Raw genomic sequence first — 6743 nt, forward strand, 5'->3', positions numbered from 1 at the left:
GGAAGTGTCTTGGATTGTGTATGAAAACACCACACTGTACCCCCAAAGTGCATCAATGTACACAGTTACCATTCAATAAAAAAAATAAATAAAAATAAAAAATAAATCAAAAAAAAATAAAATAAAATTATGATTTAAAAAATAATAATAAAATAAAATAAATAAATAAATGGTGCTGAGAAAACTGGATATCTATATGCAAAAGAATGAAATTAGACCCCATCTCCCACCATATACCAACATCAACTCAAAAATAGAGTAGAAACCAACTTACTATGGACAGCTATGTAGAAATATGATTGAACAAAAAGAAGCTGATCTAATGCTAATAAACTGAATGGGGAAACCCAGCAAGACCTATATTTCCAGATTCCTCTCGTCCCTGTGAGCATTCATTCCTTCCTTTTGGGTGCAGGGCAGAAGGCTGTCTGGACTGGGGAGTCTTATGTCTTACAGCCAAAAAGTGTAGGTCAGATACTTTATGTCCAATTTTTACATTTTAAAGTTGGCAATCAAGAAAAGGGGTTCTGGTTTTTATGAACCCCCTGGGGAAGAGATATTCCAATATGCCAAACCTCCAGGGAGAAAGAGATTGAGACACAAGAGGACAAAAATCAAAGAAAAAATTGCTTCTGAGGATGCTGCTGAGTTCTTTATTTGGGGTGCTGTTTTCTGAGACCCAACACGTATTTTCTGTATTTTTGAAACAGCCAGAAAGTAGGAGACACTGCATAGACTCTGAGAAAGAATATAACTTGCAAACACGATTAATTTCTAAATCTTTCACCCTGTTTCAATTGCTGCTGTTTCTGAGAGAAGCCAAATTGTATAAGGTGGATTTTTCTCTCAAATATATTTGAATATTTCCAACACCCTCCTTTTGTTGGAAAATTTTCCTTATTGAGTTTAAACTTGTAGTCATCTTCTTATAAAAGTTGTCAGACTCAAAATGGAGTCACAGTGTAAAAAGATAATAATAGTAGATAGACCTGGGGAAGGTCATGCAGAGAGGGCTTTCCTGATTACTGCCTAATAACAAAAATTATCAACAAAGACTCTGAATACCCAGGGCTTTGCACAAAGGGCATCACAAACTTACACAAAAATATTTCTGCAATGACATCTGTGCAAAAGCTGCCTGTCCCACCTCTGATGGCCATCGTCCTTATTATTAATCTTTCTAAATATGTATAATTATTTCCGAACAATTTTGTAATCCTCAGGTTTTCTTTAAAAATTCCTCTTCCTATACCTCCCTGAATATACATATATAGTTGACTTCATCACCTATATTTCCACTGCTATGCTCTATTCCCAAATAAGTATCTTTGTCCTCTAGAAAGACTCTGCTTATCATTTGCATTGTCATGTGCATTCTGCACATATGTGGCACAGACTTACTGACATCTTGTTAAAGCTGAAACCAAGATTTGTCCCTCTACCTTCCTTCCCTCAGGCTTAACTCAGATTCTAACATGGCCTTGGGTGACACTGAATACTCTCTTCTGATGAAATAATTTTATCTAAATTACTCTTGTGATATTTTAGGGTTATGTTCTTTTAAAATTTGGTGAGTGTGGGACTAGTGTTGTGATAGTCTTTTGTGCCCTGCTAACTCATCGGATTATTTTTGAAAGTGAGAAACACTTGACATTTAGTTCACATCAATTCAACTTTGGAGGTCTTGCTCTTGCATTTTAATGGAAAATAATACAGGTTGTCTACCAGCTTTCCCTGAATTCTCTATTGAGTGTTCTACCCAAAATAAATGGCTTATTAAAAAATAATAATATTCATGTTGATTACACTTAATGTTAAGTCTCTGCTGTTGTCTATGGCTGATCCCCTGAAAGTGGATTAGATTCTATTAGGTATTATAATCTGAGAATGTTGCTGAGAGATACAAACTTTGAAATTTGGAAAACTATTCCAGACTTTCTAATTAGGTGTATTAGTATTTGGTGTATAGTTGCTTGATTTCACATTAGTATTAAGTACAATGGATACTTATTTTTTCATTCTTGTCATACTTTACTAAGGAGAATGTGCTTAAGCTCCATCCAGGTAAATACAAAACATATAAAGTTTCCATCTTTTTATGGCTGAATAGTATTCCATGATACCCATCCACCATAGTTTATCAATCCATTCATAGGTTAATGGGCCCTTGGGTTGATTCCACACCTGGCCATTATGATTTGAGCTGCAATAAACATTCTAATGCAAATATCGTTATGGTAAAATGATGTTTTTCTTCTTTGGGGTAGATACCTAATGCAGGGATTGTGGGATCTAATGGAAGGTTTACTTTTAGGTCCTTGAGGATTCTCCACAATTCTTTCTATAGAAGCTGTATTACTCTGCAATCCCAACAGCAGTGTAAAAGTGTTCCCTTCTCTCCACATCCATACCAACATCTTCAGCTTTGGGTTTTGTGATGTGGGCTATTCTCACTGGCGTTAGTTCATATCTCAGGGTGGGTTTGATTTGCACTTCTCTAATGATTAGGAATGATGAGCATTTTGTGAATCATTTATTCCTAATAATAGCAAATGCCACATTTCTGATTTTTCATTTTCTTGTCTACATAACAGAATGAGTTGGTGACACCCCATTACGTTTGGAATCATTTGCCACCAAATTTAATATGTACATGTATGTTTATGCATGATATGTAGATGTATTTTTTCCTAATTGGAGAAAATTTAAAAATCATCCTTAGGCCTTTTGTTATGACAAAAGGCCTGTTCATCTTCTGTGGCAAACATATCTTGTCTATAAACATATATCTTGCTCTCTTTCTCAATAAACTTGGTCTAACACTTGCAAAACAAAAAACAAAAAACAAAAAACCTCCTCCTTAAGCCAACATATTAGTTAAAGTACAGATTTTTCACTCAGTGGATTCTAAACACATTGTGATAACTTGCAAAGGGCATACAAAGAGAGCACAGAAACTGACCTCTCAGGAAGAACATCTCTATGCTTTGGGGGAGAAAATAGCAGCTTCCTTGCCCTCTTTTTTTTTTTTTTAATTAAATCTCCTTGCTCTCTTATTAATGCCTTATATGGTGACAGGAAGGCATAAAGGTAGACAGAGGTTGTGAGATATTGCAAAAGGAGAAAGTGGCTCTTATGTGCACAGAACTTTGTCCTAGAGTTATCTTTGACTTAGGCTGGAGCTCATATAGCATATGGAGCTCTGCTGATGCCGTGGAAATTTGTTACTCAAAACTCCAAAAGTCAAGAGCTACTGAAGACAAGTTCATATGCCAGTAGCAAGTGACATTTTCCCCTCAACATTGGCTAAAGTATAAAATAATATTGCCTGGATTATGAACAGCAGAAACTGACATTTGATTCTAGGATTTGGGTTGGTATTTCTACAGCACACTTGGCATTTTAAAAGCTCTGCCTTCATGTCAGTGAATATCAACACACACACAGCCTGACAGGCTAGAAAGGAGGATAAGGGGCATTAGACAAGGAGGGGTGAGATAAGAAAGAGGACACACTGAGAACGTCAGGAAGCAGTGACAGAGGGCCTGAGAAGAGAGGGCAGCAGCGAGGGAGGAAGGCTGAGTCAGGTGGACAAACCAAAGGCTCCATCAAGGTTACAGCCGACTGGGAGATAAGCAATTGCTTTATCTCTACCTTTTATGCCACACACATGGGAATAAAGGCTAGGAAGGTGAAATGACCTTTCAGAATCACCTGGGGGCTTTCCATGGTGGTCCAAAGGAAGCTGAGGCCACAGAGAGCAGCTGGAATGCAGGAAGGAAAAAGAAAGTCTAGAAGTCAGGGCTGGGGCAGTGGGGGACAAGAGTCGGGCTACAAGACTCAGGGCTGCAGGAGGCACATTTTTTTCTCTGAAATGCAATTTGGATGCGGAAGAGATTTGTCAGTTAGAAGAGAGAGGAAGTCATTGCAGCTACTGAGAAGGTTTGCTGAAATTAGACATCAAACACCAGCTCTACAAGAGAAAAGTTCCATCTCCCAGGGAAATGCTGCTTCTGTCATTTCAATTGCTAGCTGTTCTCCTCCCAGGTGCTGACAGTGAGGATGGTAAAAGTCACTCTGGCAGCTCCCTGCACTGTTGCAAATGTGTTGGGTAAAACCAGGCTGAACTACCCAGGTGCATTTGAATAGGAAAGGTCTGAGGTCTCCAGCCCTCTGCTGCCTTTCCAGATGCTGGGGATGGAGACTGAATCCCCAAGGCAGTCACATGTGTCAGCCTTTACGTGTTTGTTCTTCAGCATCCAGGTTCCTGTCATCTGGATCTTTTCCATTTCCATTCCTTCTCACTCCCTCCTGCTCATCCCTTTCTCTTCACAGGCTTCCAGGGACCAACCTCTTATAGGATCATCCAGATCTCATCCTTTGCCAACAGCACAAGGGCAAAAAATCAAGGTTCAGGCTGGTTGGATGATTTGCAGATTCAAGGCTTGAACAGTGACTCAGGCACTGCCATATTCCTGAAGCCCTGGTCCAAGGGAAACTACAATGAAGAGGAGATTGCTGAAGTGGAAAAGATATTCCAAGTTTACTTATTTGGATTTATTCAAGAAATACAGACGCAGGCCAGTGAATTCCAGATGGAATGTGAGTTCACTCCCATGAACTAGAAAGATTTCTCCTCTCTCTTTTTGCAAATTATTAATGCTTCTGGTCCTCCTCCCCTGCCTTCTGCTCTACCCAAATGCATTCATACTCTGACTCTGCACCTAACCACTTATTGCAGATTCTGGCCGCCTCTGAGAGACCCAGGCCCAGTAGCGAACCAACCTCTGCTCTATGTTATGGACCTGGCTCCTCAAGGGCCCTTATTCTCTCCCTGTCCCAAGTAACCTATACTGTGGCTCCCTCCTCTGGTCCACCTCTTCAGCCATCTCCTCCCTGCACTGCTCTTGCTGTGGTCCTGTATCTCACACTGAAGTGCTGTGCTCTGGGCTGCATCACGCTCTGCCTCCCCACCCCCCTTCTACTATATCCCTCATAGCTTCCCAAGGCTCTTCTTCCTGGAAAACTCTAAATGCTGAATTGGGGTTCGGTCATCATTTCACATCCAAGAACTTCATCCCAGGGAAAATGTAACATCCTGGGTCCTTTTCTCATGGTTTTGTTTCTATGCATGGTTCATAACTTAATCCCTGTTTTCTTTCTACCTAGGCCCCTTTGAAATCCAAGGCATAGCAGGCTGTGAGCTCCTATCTGGGGGATCCATAGTAAGCTTCCTGAGCAGAGCTTTAAGATGACTGGATTTCCTGAGATTTCACAATGATACCTGTGTGCCTTCCCCGGAGTGGGGGAGCTCAGCGCAGCAGGTGTGTGCGCTACTCGTGTAACATCAAGTAGTGATAAATACAGCGAAGAAGCTCCTGTTAGAAACCTGCCCCCCAATTTCTCTTGAGCGTCCTAAACACAGGGAAGGCAGAGCTGCAAAGGCAAGGTGAGTCCTGCTCTCTACTTCACTGAGCCAAAGACTAGGACAGTATCTGATAGGATAGGGACTTAATCAACAAACCACTTGTTTCTCAAAGCAATGAAAGGGGTCAATGTCCAATCTTGTGTGTTTCTGAGTCCCTGTCATTTCAATTCAAGTCCTGATAAGATACTCTCACTGTCCTTTCCTGCCCCAGTAAAACCCAAGGCCTGGCTGTCCAGTGGCCCCAGCCCTGGGCCTGGCCGTCAGCTGCTGGTCTGCCATGTCTCAGGATTCTACCCAAAGCCCATGGGGGTGATGTAGATATGGGGTGAACAGGAGCAGCTGGGCACTCAGCGCAGCGACCTCCTGCCAATGCTGACTGGACATGGTATCTCCAAGCGACCCTGGATGTGGTGGCTGGGAAGGTGACCGGCCTGTCCTGCCAGGTGAAGCACGGCAGCATAGAGGGCCAGGACATCATCCTCCACTGGGGTGAGAAAGAATAGGTTCCAGGCTGGACATGGGAGGAGGAGGTCCTCAAGCATGGAGGGAGTCACTGGGGAAGAATGGGGCTTAATAGATGAAGAGGCAGAGAGTGAGACTGATTCGTTTCTGGGACACAACTTCCAACAAGAATAAAACAGAGAAGCCAAGATATGGAAGAGGTAAGAATAAAGGACCTGTAGATTGGGGCTGGAAGGATCATAGGATGGTGGATGGAATCAGGAATATAAAGAGGGAGGTGGGGATGACCACACATTGGAAGCAAGTGAGTGCTGACGCTGGCACGCAGGTGTTCAAGGATGCCAGGGGATTCAGGGCATGGGATGGAATGTGACATCTTTTTTCTTTGCCAATTTCCAGAACAGCCCATCTCCTTCCCCTTGATCTGGCTAGCAATAATACTGCCCTCATTCATCCTTTCGCTGTGTCTTGTATTATGGTATATGAGAAGCTGGTGAGTTCCTATTTCTTTTCTTTTTCTTTTTTTCTTAATCTTTCTTTTCTGTCCATGCTCATTCTTTCCCATTATTTTATCTATTTCTCTGCTTAGATAAAACAGCAATCTTTTGATGTTTGACATAACATCAATATAATATCAATATAATTGATATAACATCAATCTTTTTGCCAGATCCTTTTTACCAAACTCCCATCTGCTGTTATATGGAGACATATTTTTTAATGCTGTTAAAATATACAGAACAAAATTTACCATCTTTACCATTTTCCAGGGTACAGCTGAGTGCTAGTAAGTGCATTCACATTAAGCCGTCTCTCCAGAGTGCTTCCATCCCTCGGAGCTATTCATATTAAA

The 6743-nt window shown here is 41.4% G+C and overlaps 1 pseudogene; it reads left to right on the top strand.

The window, feature by feature from the left end:
* The first annotated feature begins 4004 nt into the window (after positions 1-4004).
* LOC100966063 lies at positions 4005-6387 on the top strand (annotated as a pseudogene).
* Positions 6388-6743: the final 356 nt, after the last annotated feature.

This window comes from Otolemur garnettii, unplaced genomic scaffold, assembly GCF_000181295.1.
Source record: "Otolemur garnettii isolate 467f Iridium unplaced genomic scaffold, OtoGar3 scaffold00091, whole genome shotgun sequence".
Taxonomy (NCBI): Eukaryota; Metazoa; Chordata; class Mammalia; order Primates; family Galagidae; genus Otolemur; species Otolemur garnettii.